Source organism: Vanellus vanellus, assembly GCF_965231255.1.
Source record: "Vanellus vanellus genome assembly, chromosome: 5".
Classification (NCBI taxonomy): Eukaryota; Metazoa; Chordata; class Aves; order Charadriiformes; family Charadriidae; genus Vanellus; species Vanellus vanellus.
Genome location: NC_138910.1, coordinates 44,134,235 through 44,156,481, shown reverse-complemented (window position 1 = coordinate 44,156,481; position 22,247 = coordinate 44,134,235).

Genomic DNA, 22,247 nt, shown 5'->3' with positions numbered 1-22,247 from the left:
GAAAAGACGTTCTCTCAGCAGATCTGGTGGGCTTTTATAGGAAGCGGGAAAACAGTCAGCCATCTACTGAGTGTTTGTCTGTGTCATGTTTCATTTCAAAATGAAAATTCAAGGGAGCGAAGGCTTCCATGTACACTTCTCCCAGGGCTTTTGTTAGCTTAGCAAGGTGGTGGCAGAAGTGGCCTCCATCCTTGGATGGGTGCGCCTCGACAGGGGATGCTGAGCAGCATCCAGCACCTAGGGTGTGAGGACACTTTGGGGCTTCTATGGTCTACTTCTTATGGTCTATGTCCTCAGGCATAAAGGTGTCCCCAGCCAGGATTTCTTCCATCCAGGGGGCTTACCATCTTCCATTTTCCTGAAAACCTTTGTATTTTCAATGGAGATTTTTTTCTGAATGCAAGCGATCCAACCAAAAGGTTCAAATAGGTTAAAGTTTTCTAGTGAAAACTTTATTATTTCTTATTATTTCTTATTATTTCTTATTTTCTCGCACCCAGCTGACCTTTTCGCACTAAGAAAAGTTTTTCTGAAAAGGGTCTGCTTTCCTTAGAAATTTGAGTTCATCTTTAGAAATATCTCTAAAGGTGGGGGGATGAGGTAAAAATTTTTAAAATTTAGAACCATTGCAAATCTATAATTTTCACTGACAATCTGCCCTCAATAAATTATGGATCTTGGGTGGAAAATTTTGGCTGGGGCAATTTTGAGATTGTTTTTATTTTTTTCAAATTTTGAATTATACATCCACACAGAGCCTTGTTCTCTGCTTTATTTGCTCTGACCACCTCTGTAAAAAAACAAAGGGAGTTCATGTACCCAGTCGTGAAATGCATCACATTATTTTTCTAATGATTTTTCAACAGAATGTCTTAAATTTGGAATTTTTCCAATTTCCTAATTGGAAAAAAAAATACAATAGCGTTTTCATCTTCCTTCTTATTCCCCCTATGCTGCTCTGCACAGAAAAAGTGTCTTTTCAGATCAAGGTTGGAGGGTTGTTGGACAGCTCTTGTGCATGTCCAACACGGTGGAAAAGATGCTAAAGTAGAAAACCTTTCACAAAAGTTGAAAGCTGTAAGTTGTTTTTTTTTTAACGACTCTTGTGCTTTTTCTTGAACCCGTGGCTTGTAGGGTGGGTGCACCTTGGACACTGTGCTCTTTTCTCTCAGATGCATAGCTCTTCCATGTGATGCTTGTAAGCAGGAAAGCGGCAGGTGTTCCCTGCTCTGAATATCAAGATGAAAAGGAGCTTAAAATGACTTTAAAAGGTGGAAGAAGAGCCTGGGAGCCGAATTTAGGATGGAGCTGCCTTTCAGGGGCCTTCCCAGCCCCTTGCTCTGGGAAGCACTGCAAAAACTAAACTCCTTGGGAAAATGCACTTAGGAGTTGTTGTTGTTTTTTAGCTGTCATTTTAAAAATGAAAGAGAAAGATCCTCCAAAATATTTCTTTTCAATAAAGGGCCTTCTTTCAACAACAAAAAAAGGCGATTCAAATGAATATCCCAGCCAGCTGTTTATAATTAACTCACGTGATCAGCTGGTGGAAGAATTAAATTAGAGTTGCTTGATTTTATTATGTGTCCATATTATCTACAGACCAACAAAGGTAAGAGGCAAAGCCTCCATGGAGGGGCCTGATCCAGAGAATACTGGAGGCTTGGAAAGTCTCCCTCTGACTCCCAGCATCTTTCAACTGCACTCACTGGTAATTTGAATTTGCCTCTCCATTTATCAGCTCCATATCTTGAACCGGGTATATTCTACATGAATTTATTTTTAATCTTGTGCTGTGGTTCAATAGGCTGCTTGGTGAAGAGACTTTATAGACCCAACGTGTGCGCTTTTTTGGGAAGATAATTACACGAGTTCAAAGTCTCGTCAGCCAATCGTATTTTGGTATTCATGCAAGCTGTTTCATAATGCCGTTTTGAACCCTGTTGGTGGCATAATTAAGATTTAATTAAATACAGGAATAGAAACATGTTGTTCATTTGACCATCTGTGAGTCAATGACTACAGTGGTTTTCTAAGTTTCTATGCTACATGCTGTTAGTGAGTGTTTCATATTATTTTCCATCTCCCCAACCATGCTTGCACGTTTTCAGAGCCACCGAAGAGCCAAAGCAGATATTATAATCTTGTGTTGATGATCAAGTCTCTCTGCTGTTCTTAGCTATTGATTGTATTGAGCAAAGTCAAACCTTTTAAGTGTAGCAAGAGCTGCTAAGACGATGGGCAGTGGGCATGCCAAAGAAAAAAAGAGTCTTTGGCATATGAATCTTTAGATTAAAGATAAAAAGAAACAAGGGGGTACATTTTGTTCCCTTCATTTTTTTTTTTATGGTTGATTGTCCAAGCCAGCAGCACCTGGGATCCCATAATAATAATAATAATAATAATAATAATAATAATAATAATAATAATAATAATAATAATAATAATGCAGATACTTGTATTTTTCTCAGAGTCTTCCTGCAGCACCTAGCATGAAGCAGCCTTATTCTCAGCTGCAGGACAGAGACAACAGCAATGTTCAAACTGCGGCAATAATCAAGTACGCAAAGTGCATATCAGGGCCCCAGAGTACCAGCTTCTACACAAACCAGAGCTCAGAAAATGTTTATCTGATGTGCCCAAAATATGCATTTTTTGGTTTGACAAAAACTATTTGTGAGTTCGTGTTGAATATAGGTTAGATTTAACTGAAAAGAGTGTTTTTTTTCCCTAATTAAAACTGGGTTTTGTTGAAACTTCAGAAGGGAAATGTTTTGATTTCAACAAGATATTATGAGTCTAAATGTTGTGTTTTTAAATAGTGCAAAATTCAGCCCAAGCCAAAACTGAAACTTTTTGATTCAGATACAATGACATGTCGTGTTTGATCTGAATATTTCTCTCCCTACTCTTTTCTGTTTTAAGGGATAGAAGAAAAAAAAATGAGTTAACTCAAACAATATTTATGCTTTCTTGGATTTTTCTTGCGGGGAAGAAAGAGGTGAGTGTACCCACCTACCCCCAAAATAAATGTTTTGCAAAGCTCTTGCTGAAGCACCCAGAAAAGCATCGAAGAGGGATTTACCTTTGTTCCTGCTGATTCCCTGTTTTACAGTCTACCAAAATAGGTTATACATTTACTTTTCTCGCAATACACCTTTTAAAATCAGAATGTTAATTCTTTCAATTAATTCCTTTTGCTATATTTAAATGCTTTTTATTTCTTGCTTTCACTCACTTTTTTTGTTTTCTGCTTTGGGGCACAGATGAGGGTGACCAACCAGGTTAGCAACAGTAGAAGGATACTTTCAAAAATTTAAAAAATGTTTCAGAAAGAGAAAATTTTCCATAAGAGGGGAAAAATACATGGAAAAACACTAGTGGTTTATTTCAGCCTCAACAGGAATAGATCCACATACTTTCACTCTCATGGTCTTGATAGACACAAGAGTTTGTTTCAACGCTTTACAGTGACGTTCTTGCTAACAATGCTCCCTTGTGAGAATGTAAAGGACATGACCATACCATCTCCCCTGACTCTTAATTTATTGCAGTTTCTGTGAATTTTCCGAGCTCCAGAAATTACTGTTAGTTGCCGTATTCTTCCACCTGATTCCAGCTGCTTGCTAAATGTATTGGAGGTGGGGAGTGATCCTGGTGCATCAAATCTCACCGATGGGCATTTTGGTCCCCACTATTGTGAAGTGGTGACAGCAGCCCTGTGATCCCAATTTCCAAAGCGACCCTACTCTTCTCTTGCTGCGATATGCCCCAACCTACTCTGGCTCCGCTGCTGTTCTTTGTCCTTTTATCACCATCCACATCACGTTGTGGAGAGCTCACAGCTCCCAATGCATCAGGAGGTTTTGGCAATGGACAAAGGGGTGCTCCAGGGAGCTGCATGAAGGGGGCTATTAGCACTTGTCTGCTCTTGAGACTCAAGGACGTTGCTGAAAGAAGGATCTAATGTAATAAGGAGTTGCTTTCATTCTTATGCCTGTCCCCTATTTTAATGTTGTTTGAAACTCCCTACTGGTTTTTCGGTTCCACTCTGTGGAAAGCCTTGGGATTTTGCAGGTGTTTGGACAGCAGGAGTTTTAAAATGTTTTGCACTCTGTCTCTGCTCCTGTTGAAAACACCGGTAGAAATCTTGCTAACATTGCTGGGCTCATCACCGAGCACTTTGGAAAAATCCCACCTTTGTTTCAAAAAAATGCAGGTTGTGCTAAAAATGAGCAGAAAAGGTCCGTTTTGCAGCTGCGCCCCTTGCTTTGCAGCTGATGAACGGATGGCATGTCGCTCGCCTCCAGCTCCGATTTCCAGCAGACAGGAATCTCAGCGCGCAGTACTGAACGCGCCGCCGGACCCATGCCGAGATGTACCGTGGGGATGGACGTGAGTCAAGAAGCTCTGACCCTCCCAGCCCTCCAGGCGCTACCTACTTGCCAAAGTGTCCCAGGAATGAGCAAACCTATACGAAACGCAGAAGCAGCTCATAAACACCTGAAGTAATTTTCAAAGGGTAGATATATAAACTGATGTAGTACTATTGCACAGTGATATCTGTAATTTATTTCAAATAAGCAGCCTATAATTTGAATATTATTTCATTTTTTAGTATCTTTAATTTTGAAAAAACAGAGTGTATGAATATTTCTTGTCAACAAGGTAGAGCTTAGCTACGTCTAGTTACTTGACTTAAGCCTCTTGAAGTTGTCCCTGACACTACGCATTCACAATGAAAAATATACGCGGCATGTATGGCCGTGGCTGTGAAACAGTTTCCTCTGGTAGAATTTGCCTCTGGACAGATGTTTTTAAAGTCACCTTTCTGCCTGCCGGAGCAGATGGGCTCCTGCAGTCTCTGACTTCCCTAGGCAATGCAAGAAATGATAAGAGAGTCAGAACTGAGACCTGCATTTCTGCTTTATTCAGCTTCATATCTTCTCCCAGTTACTGTTAGAAATGGTTGATCAGTTTTTAAAGATTTTTTTTTTAAACAAAATTAAATTTTCCATCAGAAAAGGTTGGGTTTTTTTCCCCTGCTTTTTAATTCCAAAATTAGGAATGTAAAATCAGAAAACAGTCAGTTACAAACAAAAGTAACCTCAATTTTTATTCAACATTTTCACTGTGCTGTAAAATCAGCGGTTGGTTTCTGGAAATACAGGTATGGTGAAGGAAAACACGGCATTTATTTTGGGGGCAGGTACATTCAGTGCCTTTTTTGTGAATTGCCTGACACCAGCAATTGAAATAGGAAAGATGATTGACATTTCCCTTGCAAAAGCTGCAATTTTCAAGCAGCTCGGCTTGTTTTTGAAGTTGTTACTTCATCTTTGACCTAACGGAGGGACGCATTTAAGCCTGGCTTATTTAGGGTCCCGCTTAATCCCGCACTGAATATAGAGCGTGTTAAGATCCCGTGAGCTGCATTTCTGGGGAGGCAGGGACCTTGCCGCGTTTTTTTTGCTCTGACTGCACCACGAAGAGTTTTCCTGAGCTCAGAGGAGCTGCTCAGAGGAAATAAAATGGAGCACATTGAATAAATTGCTGCAGGATCGGGCTTGCTGCGCATAAAGCAGTGTCACAAGCAGCAACACTTTCCAGGCTCATGGCCTCAGCTAGCTGCAGCTATCCGCCAAGCATCTTTTTAACCCGTTTTGACTCCTGCGGTTGACAGTGTTGCTTCTAAAATGCAGTATTTTGGGAAGAATATTTTCTTCTAGCGTTTTTCTCCTCCTTGCAGCTTCCAAGCGGGAAGGACAGATGTTTATTTGCAAACTGGTGAAGAATACTGTGCTATTTTCCTTTTTTCTTTTTTCCCCTAGATGTTTTTTGGCACAGCTATGAAGTAGGTTTTTTTAAAAAAATATAATAGTCGCAAATGTTTAAAATTCTGCTGGTGGTGTGGTTCCCAGAGGGACCTCTCCCAACTGCAGCCCCCATGTGCTGTTACCATGACAATTTCCCATTTTCCTCTAAACTCTAGCATGCCACATTCCATAAAATTTGCACAAAAAGTGTCTTTATTATAAGCAAAACCTGGTCAGTCAGGTACATAACATCCTGTATCAATAAGCAAGCTGGTAGAACTGACTTTCCCTTTTCAGGGAGAGCTGGAGACTTGTTTTAAATATATCTACGGAAGATCCTGAGGGTTGGTTTACAATGGAAGTAGGAAAGGAAGGAGAGTGTATTTAGTTATTTGTTGTCTCTCCAGAGAGATATGCAATATGTACACATCCAAACAGGCTTATATCCACGTGCTTGTATTTATCTGGGCTTCCTCTCGTGAATGTGAAACTTCAGGATAGCAGCAGTCTGCAAGCCTCGCGTTAAGGTGTTATACCTCTATCTTTGCTGATAAAAGCATTTTCTGTATTTCCGCGTGGTTTAAATTGAGCTTTCCATGTGAAAAAAAAACATTATTTCATAGGGGAATGATTCCTATGTCATGGTAAAGCTTATTTGCAAAATATCCCATGCCGTGTTCAAACAGCCAGAACTCAGTTCCAGGTTCAGGCATTTTCTCGGATGCCACATGAGTGGGTCCAGCCACAATAATTATAGCAACATACTGACCTGAACATTTGGGGATGCCGAAATGAACTGAAACCTGTATTTATATCTGACATATCATTTTGGAAAAATTGTCAGAGTGGCAGGTGTGTTATTCAACTGCTATCTTGTATTTGATATGTGACAAAACATTTTTAAGTGCTTGGATGCCTTCTAGTGAAAGATGTTGTGAAAGTGCGAAGTGCTGTGATTATATTGAATGTGTAATAAAAATAAAGGGTGTTGTATTTTGGCGCTTCCTTATCCGAGGCAAGGACAGGAGAGTATTTTTATGTTAAAAATAATTTGTAACGCGGAAATAAAATAATGCTGTATAGCAGCATAACAAAACAAAATTCCTTTGCAAGCTTCGCAGTAGAATATATATTTTTTTAATTTAATGGAGTTAATCCTTGTTTGTTTACCTTCTTGATTATATTAACCAGCAAGGTAGTGATTAAAGGCAGGAGTGTAGCTCATGCTAATTATATTTAAACCCCTTGAACCTGTTTCTTTTTAGTGAGAGATGATTACAATAAACACACCTGCACTATTTTACAAGCAGGCTCAGTTCTGGTTTGGGATACCACACTGCTGGGAAAAGACAGGATTTAACCCTGTTTATGGATGCCTTTGTACAAAGGTTTTTTTTCCTCTGCAATCCGGGAGCTGCCGCGCGCGGGCATGCGGGCACGCTGCGTCCGTGAGGGTGCTGGTTGCAGGAGGAGGACATCACCGGAGGGAATGGAACAAGAGGCTTGTTGGGGCTTGACTGAAAATTGATTAAATGCTCCAATTAAATTCCCCGTATCCCTCAGTGTATAAAGCAAAGGCTAAGCATGCTTATATGTGAGCGTCTGTACGTTTACCTTAGTGTCTGTGCTGAGTGCGGCGGACAACATCAGCCGACTCCAAAGAACCCATTTTGGTGTTAGCCTAAACCGGTACAAACCGTTGCCTCTGGCAGTTTATACCTGCTCAGGAGCTGCTGCCTTGTTATCTTGGAGCGTATAAATATTCTCATAGAAACGAAATTCTCCTTCTGTGTGCCGGGTTTAGATTGATATGTGGAGGATTTAAAAAAAAAAAAAAAATACTAGCAAAAGTTAATTCACCGCAGCAGAATGGTTTGGGGAGATAACATCTTCTATTCCTGCTGTTTAATTAAAACCAGATTTTTATTTGCTATACCTTTTAATTAAAGAGGAACAAGATATTTGCCCTTCTAAGGCATCTGGTTGAGTTTATGAAATCTGGGGGTGTTTTTTGTTGTTTTTCTTTTTAGTTTGAGATTCAAATATACTCACCCGCTCCATCAGAGTTTTTATCAAAGGGAGGCTAGACAGTTTTTTCCTCAACTCTGGAGGCAGGGATACAGCCACAACCATGAAATTCCCCTCCGGATTCAAGCTGATCTGCTCACAAAGCAGGGGGAAAAACAAAAAAAGCCTTCCCTGCAACCCGAGCAAGCAATAAGTAGCAAGGTAACAAAAATTGCAAAGAAAAATAAGAGGAAAAAAAATTAAACAAGCCCAAAATCACTTCCATCGCTGTTTATTCAGGGTCTTAAATGTATTTAAGCAGTGAAAGAGAGTATTTTAAAAAGTACTTATTTTGTATTCATGTGCTGGTGAAGCATTAAAACAAATTCCCTGAATACTTTTTCAATGCAATTTTCTAACTACTTTTTATTGCTTTGAAAAGGCATATTAGTTATGAATTTGTTCTCACTCCTAACTATTTGTGCTAAACACCTTCAGAAGAGAGGGTGCTTGGCTCTTCCTTAGATAATGTTTGATTTTATAAACTCTCTCAAAAGCTAAGGGCAGCACATTTTAACATCAAAATAACCAAGATTAAGATCGCTACAGATTTTACTTGAATGTTCCAAGAGCAAGTTATTTTGATAGGGTGCAGTTCTTCCTCCACGGTATTTAAGATACCTTGAAAGTTGATAATTTCTAATTTTTTTTTATCAGCAAAACTTTAAAGGGTTTGCCAACTTCTTTCACTGATTTAATTTCACAGTTATACAGGATTGTTAAGGTACTATTGATTTTTAACACTATTAATTCAATTCACTCGGAAGATACCAACCCCATATTACTTTCATTTTGCAAAGCAGTTCAGTTTCAGCGCTGGCTCAGACTCGCATGTTTTGCTGATGTTTTAGCCCATGGAGAATAACTTGGCTGTTGAAGAGCTGCACCGGGATCGGTTCACGAAGATGTAAGAGTCAGTAGAAGAATATAATGTGGAAAAGGAAAATAAAGTTATTGAAAGACCTTTTCTGGTTTTTGTTTGGCTTGAGGATTTTTCACCCCCTGGAAGCAGATCCATCATTCTGCTGGGGCGGTGTAATGTTTCTAAGCCTGAAGTTTTCATACTGTCACGATGCTGCAGAAATCCTAGCCTGTGGTGTCAGAAGGAGAGTTGGATAGCGTCTATTGGAAACTTACTGATAATATGGAATTGCCTTCCTGGCAAAGGTTTATTTAAGAGTGTAACATGTATTTCAATAGCAGAAAGGGAAACCGATAAGCTACTCAATGTAAGGTGTAAGACGCAAGAGTCTATTCTTCGTACAAATTGCACCCTCGCTCCCCGCTGCAGCCAGCTCGGCCTAAGCACAAGCTTATTTTTAAGCATGTGTTTCACCGCTTTCCTGGACTGCTAAAGTGGGATTAAAGACCAGAAATGCTGCAAACCAGCCTGTTAGGTAGGCAAAAATCTGTGCTAAGAAGTCTTCTGCTAGCTGGGAAAGTCTGCCTCAGTATTGCAAGCTTGCTATCGCAAACTTGTCTTGTTGCATCACACAAGACTTTTAAATACGGTGGTAACTTTGGGTGGCTTGGTGTGTACCTCCACAGGAGGAGGAAAACAGGGGATGGGGGAAATGAGTACAGTAATAGAAGTATCCGCCGTGCTTTAGACAACGTGAGGAGAGAGATGCTTGCAGCAGAGGGTGTGCAAGTCAAAAACCTTGGGAACCGCGGGTCTGAAATGCAGGTATCTGAATAACAAGAGAATTAGATGTTTGTTGAAAACCAGGCCTCGGATTAGCTCACTGGCTGGGTCTAGTGCTATAACATCCAATACTGGTTGCTACAGTTCATATAACTTCGTTGTCCTCTGGAGAACTGTGTAAATGTTGGTTTGGGAAATCTCTCCTGCGTGCTCGAGCAGGATGCATGCGTGCGTGCATGCCTGCGTGCGGTTCAGCATCGGGGGTATTGGGATCAGGCTCCCTTCTGAGGAGTTTTGTGGCCATTTAGAAAAAAAACCTCTCTGGGAATCCCAGCTTAAGTCTTGCTCCATGAAGAAATGCTAAGAAATGGGTTTTCGATAAGCTTCATCTGTGAGTGTGACTTGTTGTGAGAGGGGCAGGTGAGAGGGAAACTTGCTGGGCACTGAAATGCTGTGAAAACGTTTGCTGCAAGGAAAGATCCACCAGGCTGATGTCACTTCATGACTGATAATAATTGCTGATCTCTGTGTGTGAAATTTTATTATTTCGACTTCTCCTATCCCACATTTCCAAGAGACAGGGATGCATACACGAACATGTGTGCGCACTCCAAATGGCCAAACTTGTGATTGCCCTTCCCACTGCTTTGCTCCATTTTCATCTGTGTACAGCAGTGTCTAACAGGAACTGCTTGGGCTAAAATTTTCCATGCTTGGTGTCTGCCTCAATTTGATTATTTTTGGAAAGTGCCTTTGGAGGAGATGGCTTAGCCATTCACGAGACTGTGATGAGAGAAAGAGGCGTCTCGCCGCAGCGCAGGCAGCCTCCAGGATGAGAGCAGGGTGCAGAGGGAATGGTGCACTGCTTCCTGAGGTTGTTCAAGATCAGTGGATGCTCTGCCACCGTAGGCTTTGTGTGCCAGCTCGTGTCATCTTGGCTCCCCCGGGTGCTGTGCAAGTACTACACTGATATTTCTGAGCACTCATACACTGCAGACGGGAGCATTGTGAGGCTAAATAATGTTTCAGGCCTTTTCTGTAGGCAAGGTGTCCAAACAAGGACTTGGAGACAGGGCAGAAAGATGCGTGAAAATGGCTTCAGAAAGATAAAACATATGAATTTTGAGTGAAGAGGCATAAACCATAATGTAATTGCAGTGATAGATAGCTATGCATACACTTTATCTGTATTTTTTTTTTTTAACAGCTATTACTGTTTGCTATATCACTTGATGATCTGCTTTGCTGGGACTGAGCTGGAGCAGAGATGCTCGCAGGACTCATCCTCTGCTTCTGGAAGGGCGAGATTTTAATCCTGTACCACGAGAGGGCAGTGCCTGCAGCTGGATTTCCCTCTGCTCCAACACCCTGCCGGTACGCAGACTTTGATTGTTAGCGCAAAAAAATATTATCTGATTTTATTCCCTCTCCCACCCCTTTTCCCCCTCTCCTGGCAAGAAATTACCTTTGAGACTGGAATCGCTTTGGCTCTGGCGTTTCCCTGTTCAAATGCACTTGGACTTAAGCAAACAGACTGGGTGGGAGTGGGAGTCATCTAAAATTAGACACAGTGGTTTTGTTCCCACAAAAGGAGCTGATGTGGCTTGGGAGGCTTGTGGCTTCCCAAAGGCCAGGGCTTGCTGGTAACCCTTACGGCAATATCCTGGGTCCCTCCCTACACATGGATTTGTTGAAGGTATCCAGTTGGCAAAGGGCAATGCATTGGACAGTTGTAAGGGGACTTCCACAAAGCATTTAGGATGCTGACTATGTGTATTTAACTTTCTGTTGAAAGCCACTACAGACTGCATATTTGCCTCCTTTCCTACCTGTGCAAAGCGAGTATCTTGCTCTAAGGAGTGTCTGCAGGGAGAGTCCAAGGTCCAGCTTTGACCAAGGAGTTGGCCCTGGCCAGGCTGCTCAATCATCATACAAGGCAAACGGGTTCATTACTTCCTTCCCAAAGTCTGACCTAGGAGCAAACACCTTCTGTCATAGATCCCAAGGCCCCACAGGACAACAGTACCTATAAGAAATCCTCAGGCTGTTGTAATCTCCTCCTGCTGTTTCCTCAGGCAAGCTTCCTGGGTCATATCCCGTACCTTTACATCAGCTCATGCTCAACACAATGAAAGCATGGCCCACAGCCCAGGAAATCCTGCACAAAATTAAGATCATTGGTTTTGAAGTTGAATGAAAGTCGTGATGAAGTGCCTGTCATGTGAATAACACATCAGCTTTTGGGCCAAGAAAGTGGTGAGTGGAGCCAGGTAAGAAATACAGATTCCTGATAGCAGGTGTGCTGCTGCCTCTACTTCACCACCTGGTCTTACATGGCCTGAGATTCACATGCAGAGACCTGCAAAGTTGTATGAGCACAAGTAGGAACTGCCACCAGCCACCATACAGCACCAGCTCTGGCTACCATCCCACCTGCAAAGAGGTGAGGGTAGACCATGGTGGTAGCACACTGAAGGCTAGGGAGTTTCACCATGAGAGGTACAGAGAAACTTTATTCTTCTCTGCAACAGGAAGGCAGTGAAGGAAAGACTACCTGGGAGCTCCTTTGTTGATGGCCCTGCTCCCGAGGTACTAAATGTTCCCAATGAAACATTGTGTTTCCTGACCAGCTGATGCTCAGCATCCAGAAATGGACTGGTCTGAAGACACAGTGCTTGGTGTTTGGCTCAGGGCAGAGTTTTAATATATCCATTCCCTGCAGTTTAGCCTTCTCCTCCTAAACAGATCTATCAGGTTGTGTATTGTTGTACGAGTGCAGACAGCTACAGCCTGGGGTAATCCATCGTCATGACAACAGCTGTGGAGCCATGTCTGACCTTCAGAGATTGTTATCCATGTGCAAACTGGAACCAGCCACTATGACTGATCTTGGATTGCCGGAGTGAGATTTGTAAAGACAGACATGAACTGCAGCAGGATGATATGCAGAACTATGTACAAAACCAGTGTAAGGCCACTTCCTCTCATCCACCAGGAATGAGGCTATAATAGGGTCCGTGTTCTCCAGACTGCTTTACAAGATGCAGCTAACACTGTGGAGTCTCTTCTGCATGAAATGGTGGCTGGCTACAGAAATGAGATAAAAACCATCATTGTGCTGAGAGATTTCTGCCTATTAGGACCATGTCTTTATTCATAACAAAACGCTGTGGTGCTGCAACACTTTGCTGTTGGGGTCTAGCCTCCTTTCTGTAGTCCCTGTCCTGAAAATTTCAGTGCAATCAACCAGAGACTTGAAGAGCACCTTGCAAAGTGTCCAGCTTCTGAACAGGCAACATTGGAGTGGCCCAAAGAGGGATCTCTTTAAATTAGGGCTGTGGGTTACTGTCAGGCATGCCTGCCCCAATAATTTTCAAATCTTGAACACCACAGCCCAAGCAGCTTGTGAATCACAAGAGCTTCAGTGGCCAAGCTCTGGCAACGTTTAAGAAGCAATATGAAACTGTCCAATTACTTGTCCATTCTTGTTTCAGGTGAAATATGGAATTCCTTTTTCCATGCCGACATAGTAGGCCTCTTGGAAATCAAGCTTGTGACTGTGGGTCTGTGACAAAAAAAAAAAAAAAAAAAAAAAAGAGAACAAATTATCCCTTCACCCCAATGTCTGTCCTTTAAAGAAACTACCAATGCCATCTCAAAAAAAACAACTCCTTACTTCACAATGGACATGCGATTTCTTGTGTTCCAGAGTTTCCAGTTTGATGAAGGAGAGCTACGGGATATTGTTTCAGAAAGGGTCAGTAGTTTAGTTCTGGAGGAAGGAAGGTGTAACAAATAATTCTCACTTTTCTTGGCAAGGACCTTGGTGAGCTGGAAACAGTGACTGTGTTTCAAATTAACTATTCTGCTGTTGATAGGCCCATAAGCTGGTCCTCAGAGGTTGCAATATGAGGGTACTATTCTTCAGCACCTCTTGGCTTCCTTCCGTAGGAGGTTTGGCCATTGCATTTCCGGTGAGAAGATTCTGCTGCTTTGTTAGATGACAAGGAAAAAGCAGAGCTGATCTGTGCTGTGTTGCAAAGGAAGCAGAGCTGAAAAGACCAGGAAAGGGAAGCCTGACTATCAAACCAGGGAAGTCACTGAGACCCACTTTGAAAGTCCATGTGGTCCTTTGGGAATGTGCTGATGGACTGAGGACCCTCATATAGGTCTCCATCTTCATAAAGTCATCTTAAAATCTTGATCTGGGCTAGGATGTAGTCTACTGTGTATGGGCTGCTGTACAATTAGGTGGGGGGTGGGTGTGTATAATAGAATTTGTATACTATATGGGAATTCTACAGTTGTTGTTCCTGGGATAGAATTTCATGGTTCTGGAGGTGACATGAAGAAACAGAAAAATGAGGGTAAGTATCAGAAGTAGTTCCCTGGCAGAGAATCACACTGTGCTGCCAATCAAGCCTGTTGACAGGAGACCAGAAAACTGGGCAAACTGCTATCAAGCATGACAAAAGGAATGAGCCAGAACTGGCGGGAGAGAAGATGGGTGGACATGGAGCATGTCTGCACAGAGCAGTTACTCTGGATTGACATGGAGTGTAAATGTAGTGCACAGAAATCACTGCCCCCCTGGGTCTTTCTGCTTTTTAGTCCACTTCCAGGAGCTGAAGTTTGTTCAGAAAAAGGCAGGCTTATTTAAGGACAAATGTGCTCAGACCTGGAGCTATTCAGGAACGGCTGTCCTGAAAAAAAATCCCTGACGAGCCAATATGCCCTTGAACCGTTCAGCAGGAAGAGGGCCGTAACACTTGAGTTCCTTCAGCCTGAAAGCACTGGTACCCTCTTTATTTGCTTTTATTCATCCCAAATGAATGGGACCATCAGAGAGGATGAAATAGAGACTGATCAGATAGCATGACATGTTCACCATTTTAGCAGCCAGTTGCATCCAGCTGATTTAACAAGACAACATCCAAGAAGCATCCTTTGTCTGGTGTCAGCTGCAACAGCCTGTCAGACTCCAAGTAGCTTGGGGAGGGCAGACAGAGGTAGACTGTCCCCTCCAGCCAGCATAAATCAAATGTGGCTTCTCTGAAGGTGATGCAATGATACTGGTGTCAAAGCAGAGTGTGCGTGAGGAGAAACAGCTTCATCAGTTTTAATGGTGGCAATAAATGTATTGACTCCTACTTACTGACTCAAGAGCCCGGGATTATAGTTTTAAGTCCCAAAAGGAACATTTTTATTTCTGGCTTTGACTTCAACTCAAACCCCAATCCTTACATATCCTGCTGCAGGATTTATTGGCTATGGTTTTTTCAAGCTTAGTCATCATCAAGTTCCAGCAGCTTGTTCCTCAAAGTCACGCCTTGTGCAACGACAGCAGCAGTGATAGGTGGTAGTGGCTTCACAGCAGTGCATTTTGCAGAGCTTGCCAGCCTGCAGACCACAGGCCAACTGTGCTCAAACAGCTGGCAAATCCCATGGGAACTCCATGGTGGCATTGGTGGAACTGGGATGCACAAAGCTCAGCAGATATTTCTGTCTTTCCTGGCATTGCTCTTTGAGTGTGGAACATCAGTGGTGGGTGTCTGCATCTCAGAGGAGGACTTCAAGCTTTAGCTTCATTCCTTAGCTGGAGTCACCACGTTGAGGAAAATGTCTTTTTTCCAGAACAATTCTTCCTGCTTTTGTCATTAGGATGCTTTTGATACTAATGTAATCTCCAGATTAGTTTTCCATCCACAGCAAACAACACACAAACCTGAGAGATTGACAGCATTACCTTTATACGCGTGTGCTTTCCTGCTGCTACTGCACACACCCAGCCTGCTTCAGAAGTCACTATCCAGGATTTCTAGGCTGAAGCAAATGGTGAAGAAAGATATTTCTGCTTGTAAACAGGTGCCTGAAGCAAACATTTATTGTTTCATAACATGGTATTATTGTCTTGTATCTAGCACAAACCTCTGCTGCCGTGTAAAGAAAAGCAAGGCAGATAGTCCAGTCTCTGATACCATTGAAATGGGGGATATGTATTGGACACCCAAAATTAGCTTGGTGTGAAGGACCTTTTATAACACATACTTTCCCATACTTTCCACCACTAGCCATGACAACACTGGAGAGGCAATTATTGCTCCCTGATGACTATGGTGTGTGATCTAGGGGGTCTGTGTGAAAGCATCTTGGAGGCATGGCTCACAGGTCTCTGTTGCCATCAATAAGGACCTTGAAGAAATATACATCCTGATGTAAACATGCAGAAAGCCCTGTTGGGTCTATTTGGACACTTTCTAAATAGCTGGCTTAATTCAGCCCTCCCATTCCCATGTCAACACAGGTCATGCCATTTTTGCAGATATGGGATGGTAGTGCTATCTCAGGAGATGGGGACACGCAGATCTTTGCATTTTCCATTGGTGCAGGGCGGCATACTGGCAACCAACTGCGTAGGTGGCTGAACATCATGCCTTGGGCTGTTGAAAGAGCTTTCTCTGGCCAAAGGTGCTGGAGGCTGTGGTATCGAGACAGCCTGCCACCCTTGGTCTGCTGTGGAAAGGCTTGGCCAGCTTTGAAAAAATGGCATATGGCTATTCCTGCCCCTGCATGCCTCAGTGGGACTGTGGGTTCTGGGTAACTGAGTGTTACTCTGAGATAGGTGTGGAGGTCTCTCAGCCCTGGGAGTATGGCTGTGGTCGCACTGATGAGACTGAGCCTGCCTTAATCTCACCAGGAACCTGGCAATGTGACCACTGCTCCCAGGTGTGCTGCAGAGCTCAGAGGTGACGGACTGGATGGTTTCATTTCGTTTAGGTCCCAGACAGGTACTGGGGCATCCTGGACCCAAGCACCAAGCCATCTCTGACCACGCATCGCTGCTAACCTGTGACACTTGTGTCACCTTCAGCAACACAGACCATTGCCAGAACAGTTGGGAGGGAGTGGCCTTCTCTGGGTGCCATCACACGCGATTTCCTAGGAAAAAAACAGCCTTCCGCTTCTGTCTCCCTGCCAGGGAAACCTGGATTGTATTATTTTCCCACCATTTAATGAGTACGAAGGCCACTGGTGAGTAGTTATAGGCCAGGAGGACAGTGTGGGGATGTTCCATGCCCACCGCTTGTCCTGCTGGTCTTGCATAAGGGCCTCTCAAGGCTTGTGGGTCCTGTCTATCTCCTCATATTGCCTTTGTGTGAGTGGATAGTCATCAGGTATTTCAAGTACTTTTCACCTTCTTCACTGCTGAGCCCTGCTAAACTCATACTGTAAGGTGAGCTGAGGCAGGGTGATAACACAAACATAGGTCTTTCCCGATGCAGAAAGGTGGACTCACATCCAAAATATTAAGCAAAGCATCAGGATTGCTGCATTGATACACTGTACATATTGTGTGGTCCCATCTGGAGCTTTACCATTGCAGGAAAAATAGAGGTGACTTCAATATTACCATTTGGAGGTCCCAGCAAGGTTCCTGTGTGCTAGGTGTTGCCCAAGAACCCACAGTGAAGCATTTATGGGCTTGGAGGAACTGTCAGGTAAACAAAGGAGCAAGAGGGGTGTGGATCAGCGCATCAGTGACATGCTCCAAGTCATGCAGATAAGGGAGAAACAGGAACCTTAGCCACATACACTGATTTCCCAGCCAGGTCCATGTCTACAGGACCTGCTGCGTTTCTGGCAAAGGATGGGAATGGATTTGGAAGAACCAATGATTTCATATTTTAGAGATTGTAGAGATTTATATTACTTGCTTATTCAAGTAAAATCCAAAAGGTATTTTTGTGGTGGGGTTTCAGTTTGGGATTTTTTTTCTTTAATTTGTTTTTATTTAAACTAAAATGAGTAAAGAAGTAGGTAAAAGTGGAAAATTACATTTTTCAGGTGTTTTGTTAAGGTTTTCACCTTTTCAAGCAGTTCCTGTAAAAATTCATCCAAGCTCCTTAAGTGGGTGAAAAAGCAAAGAGTGCCAAAAGTTTGAGTTGAAATGTTTTATTCTAAACTGACTGAAATATGTTGTTGCATCTGAGATTAAATCCCCCCTTTTGTTTTGACAGAAAAATCGAAAAAGTGAACAGGCTCTTTTCAGTTTTCCCCTCAAAGGCCCGTCTTCATCTTTGCTTCCCCCCAAAACCATCAGAGTTCAGCCAGAGCAAAACCATAGTTTCTGACATGGTTTTGCTTTGTGGAGATCAAAGCTACGTGGAGAACTAATCAGTATGTATGTAAAATAAATACATTCTCTTTTACCTAGATCTAGCATCCTACCTACTAAGAAATGCCATGATAAAGTACATTAAGGCAGAATGGTTTCAGATCGCTGAGTGCACTAGCAGGGCATGGCTCTTCTTTACCAACAAATTGATTCAGAGCCTTTACAGTGTAGGACTGACAGGGAAAAAAATGCATTCAACAGACAAACACAATGTCAGCTTTAGGGTACACTCAGGTAATATGGAAGGATTATGTCAGAAACAGCTAGAGGCTTTTCTTCATGGTTTTATTTTTGCTAATATGAAAACGCTCATTATTACCAGGGCTTGCAGAATAGGACGGTTATTCTGTGGAAACAGCTCTCTGGTAAATCATTTGCCAAGCGTGAACACAGTGCTTTGCTTCTCTGTTTTGTTGCTGGGTGACATTTCATGCTGGAAGAGTATATCAGAGCCTTCCCGATCGTTCCTGGAGCAGCATCAGGTCGCTGGCATTTGCTCAAAAAAATCACAAACCAGAAACATTACTGTAAAAATGTCGAAAGCCAGCTGCTGTCTTTGCATAAGCATTCAAGCTGACATGTACGAGGGGCGTAGAGGAGAAGGTGTCCAAGTGCTAGCAGTCACCAGCGTTTTCATACAAAAATGCCGTCGACTCAGACCTCCCAAAGTTGTCATGTTAGGAGGAAGGCATGAGAAATTTTGGAGAGACAGACAGACAGAAAGACCTGTGTCTCATCTCCTGAAAACTGGGTCTTTCATGGTCTCTGTGGTCTAAATCACTGGTGACTTTTACAGTTATGGTCCTGCAAATCTTAAGCCAAGCAATAGGTTGCAACAGGTGGTTCTTAGTTTTTTCTTGTGGTCAGGGTAGGTTTTCACACATGCTGGAAACATGATTTGGACACTGTTCTGTTTCAGCAGAAGAGAATATGTTGTTGCTGTGATTGTACTTAAACTGATTTTTAATCTGTTTTGCTATTTTCTTGCAAGAGCAGTCCATAAGTGTGTGAGAAACCAGAAAAAAAAAAGAAGCAGAAGGTCCTACAGCAATGAATTCACGCCAAAAGAGGCTGGATGCTGGACGTGGGGAGAGAAAACAATCTGTGACAATAAGTAAAGTTGTAAGTGCCACGCTTTTGCTTGCAGTACTGAGAATTTACCAGCCAGTACCCAGCAGTCAGGTCATCAGGTTTTGCAATATGCTGCCTTTAAAGATACTTCTTTCGGGTACCGCTTAATCCCACTTTACCCAAGACAGACGGGCTGTCAGATCTGCACAGAACAGAAGGGAGAAAGAAAAACAAAGTAAAGACATACCACATGAATTTAAAAACATTTAAATTAGTGTTCAACAAGTCAACTATTCAGCCTGTCCAGGAAGGCAGCTTTATTCATTTAGATCTTTCCAAGTGGAGCTCTTCAGAAATATTAGTTAACTAGAAGCCTGACAAAAGAGGTGACACCTATGAGAGCCATTTGTGCTGTTTTAAAACCTGTTTATCTGTTAAAGGTGCAAGCAGCCGGAAAATAAAATATGAAAGTTCTCTGTAGTTAGGAGAGTTGTGATCAGGACTCATTTTCCTAGACATGTAGCTAATGGAAGTTAATAGGAAAGAAGAAAAGACTTCATTAAATTTTCCTTTAAACTGATTGTTTTTTCCCTGTAGGCTTTGTCCCTCTGATACTTCCCTGTGAAATGAAAGGGGAATACTCTTTGAAATGGCTTTTCTCTACTTATGCTGCACTTTTTGAAAGCTGATATGCTTCAAAGCGCTTTTCCAAAAAATGACCAAATCCAAAGGAACTTATACTGCAAAGGGACAGACTTAGAAAAGGGGTTAATTACCTTATAATGCAAAGTGCCAGGAACTACTGAAAATCCCTCTCTGCTCCTCCCTGCACTTCTGAGTAACACAAAACCTGTTGCTTTCTATCTGAGACTTGAGGGCCCATGCTGGGCACTTGGGCAATTTCCCATCTTCACCATATGGTGGACTGATGAAGCAACATATTCTGGTGGAAGCAAGCACAAAGTTCAGTCCCACATAAGATAGGATTAAGTACAAGCCAAATAGAAAAGAGAATAACAGTCCTTCACTTTAAACTAGAAATAATTATACAAGAATGTAAATTGCAGATAGGCATTTGCTCCCTTATACTTTAAAAAAAAACTGAAATTTGAAGGCACTGTGTTGTGTATCCTCATTTTCAGTGTTAAATTGTAATAACTCTGAGAAACTTATGGTTACTCAAACATATGTTTTTTAAGAAATGAGATCCTGTTTATGTTCAAAGCCAGGTGTTTTTCTTAGGCAGATATAGCTAAAGAAAACTTCTAAAGAAAATTAAGAAAATCTCTACAGGCTCCATCAGCTTGAATTATGAAAGAATAACTTTGCACAGAATGATAAAAAAAGTCTAAAAATGTATTCTGAGAATAAATCTTGTTTGTGAAAGGACCCATACCTATAAGTTTAGTAAGTTGTTATTTTCTTTTTTTCTTTTTCCTTTTTTGTTTTTTAAGAAAAAGATCCTTAAAGTTAGAAGACAAGGTTCTTTTTTTTTTTTTTAATGAGACATTACTTAGCTACTCTTTTTTTAAGATGGAATTGTATGTTGTCAGAGCCACTTGACAGGTGTTCAAAAGCAACTGGATCAATTCACTCCCATTGGCAACCGAAAGCATTGCTGTGATCCCCCAAAATACAACCTTCCCTTCACTCACCACTTGTATTCCAGGTTGCCTGCTGTTGGCTTTGCAAACCATTCTTCAGGCACTGCTCCACATAAGATTTGGGATCACACCCGGAGAGGAGGATCTCGCCAAGGAGAGCAATGTAGGCAATGGCCAGCCGGAGCGTGTCGATTTTGGAGAGGCGCTTCTCGTACGGGAAGGTCGGTACGTGGCACCTGAGCTCGTCAAAGGCTGAGTTGATGTTGAGCATCCTCTTCCTTTCGCGGACGTTGGCGGCGTGCCGCTGGTGGAGGGGGCCCGGGGGCGGCGGCGGCGGCGGCGGGGCGGCGGGGCCCGGCGGCGGCGGGGAGCTGTCCAGTTCAGCACCCCCCCGCCGCCCCGCCTCTCCGCCCGCCGGCTCCCCCAGAGCGGGCGGGCAAGCAGGGGAGGGCCAAGGGGAGAAGTGGTCTGCCAGGGAGGAGCAGTCCGGTAGGAAGTTGTCCAGCTGAGCGTTGGGATCCGTTTGGTCCCAGAAGAGAAATTCAACAGTGGAGTCTTCCTGCTCAAAGGTGTAACAAAGTTCCTCCATCCTCTGAGCCAGTTTGAAGCAAGCTAATGGAAATATTTACAACTTCAGACTAAACTGATTATTGGGAAAATGAGATTCTAATTTCATTAATTCCCACCCACCCACAAAAAATAGCAGGGGCAGAGAGTCTTTGTTGTGTCCTTGAGGAAGCCGATTGCAAAAGTTTCCCCAGTTGCAAATCAAACTGGGACTCATGATTTAAATACTTCACGGCTCCTCAGCAGGGGAATGATCCTATTCTTCTCTGCTCGAAACTAATTAGTACACGTGCTTCTCTTTTTATTAGCTGTTGACTACAAAACAATATGAATGCATGTAACAAGAGAGACTGAATTTTGGTTTTACTTTCTCCTGGAAAATCCATTGAAGCAGTTATTGAGTTCTTCCAGAAGTTGAGTCTCTCCACTTGCTATTTAGAGTAGGGTTCACACAGGGATTTTGTTGTTATTGTTGTTGGGTATCGTTAGGAGTGGTTGGAGAAAGAAACAAAATACAGTCCTTTATCTTTTTGGTAAAGTGTTAATAGCCCCACATTCTCCTGTGGCTGGACAAACAAAACCCTATTATACTACTGTCAGAAACATATGATTCTGCTCTCTTTGACAGCAGAAGCTAGTGGCATCTTCTGCACTTCTAGCAGGAGAACGGTTGAGATAAAGATGTGGGATGCCCTGCTGTGTTGAAGCGGAACACAATGGTACCTTGGGTTATGTAAGTCAACACGACCTCGTTTGGTTACTGCACTTTATGATTCACATTTAAATAACACATTTTATGGGTGATGCAGACATTTGGTGCTCTGTCTTAGACCATACTAAGCATTAGAAAATAGCAGCAGCTAGAATAACCACAAAGGGTGCAGTCCTAGAATGGTGGACCAGCTGAGCCACATCTTGAGAAGTGCTGGAAACTGGGAGGATAGAAGGTGTCCATCATCCCTGTGATGTTGGACAAATTGGGTAGAAGGTGTTAACCACCACCAGAACATTGAAGCGAGTGCATAAGTGGCTGCTTCAGTCTCTTTGATTTCCACAATACTGAAGTCAATGTTTAAATTCATTCAGGAGTAGTTTAAGTGATATTTTAAGGACTTAAATGAATGGAATAGAAACATGTTTTAAGTTACAAAAAGCCTAAATGCTTTTCTTTAAGCATGTCATTGAGAAGTTTTATCAAAACACTTAATCAAATGCTTGAATTCATGCACAGACTCATGTCCTGCTGCTGTGGGAAGTTTCAGGAGATGTCTACTGTGAAGTTCATGAGCCACAGAAAGCTTCCT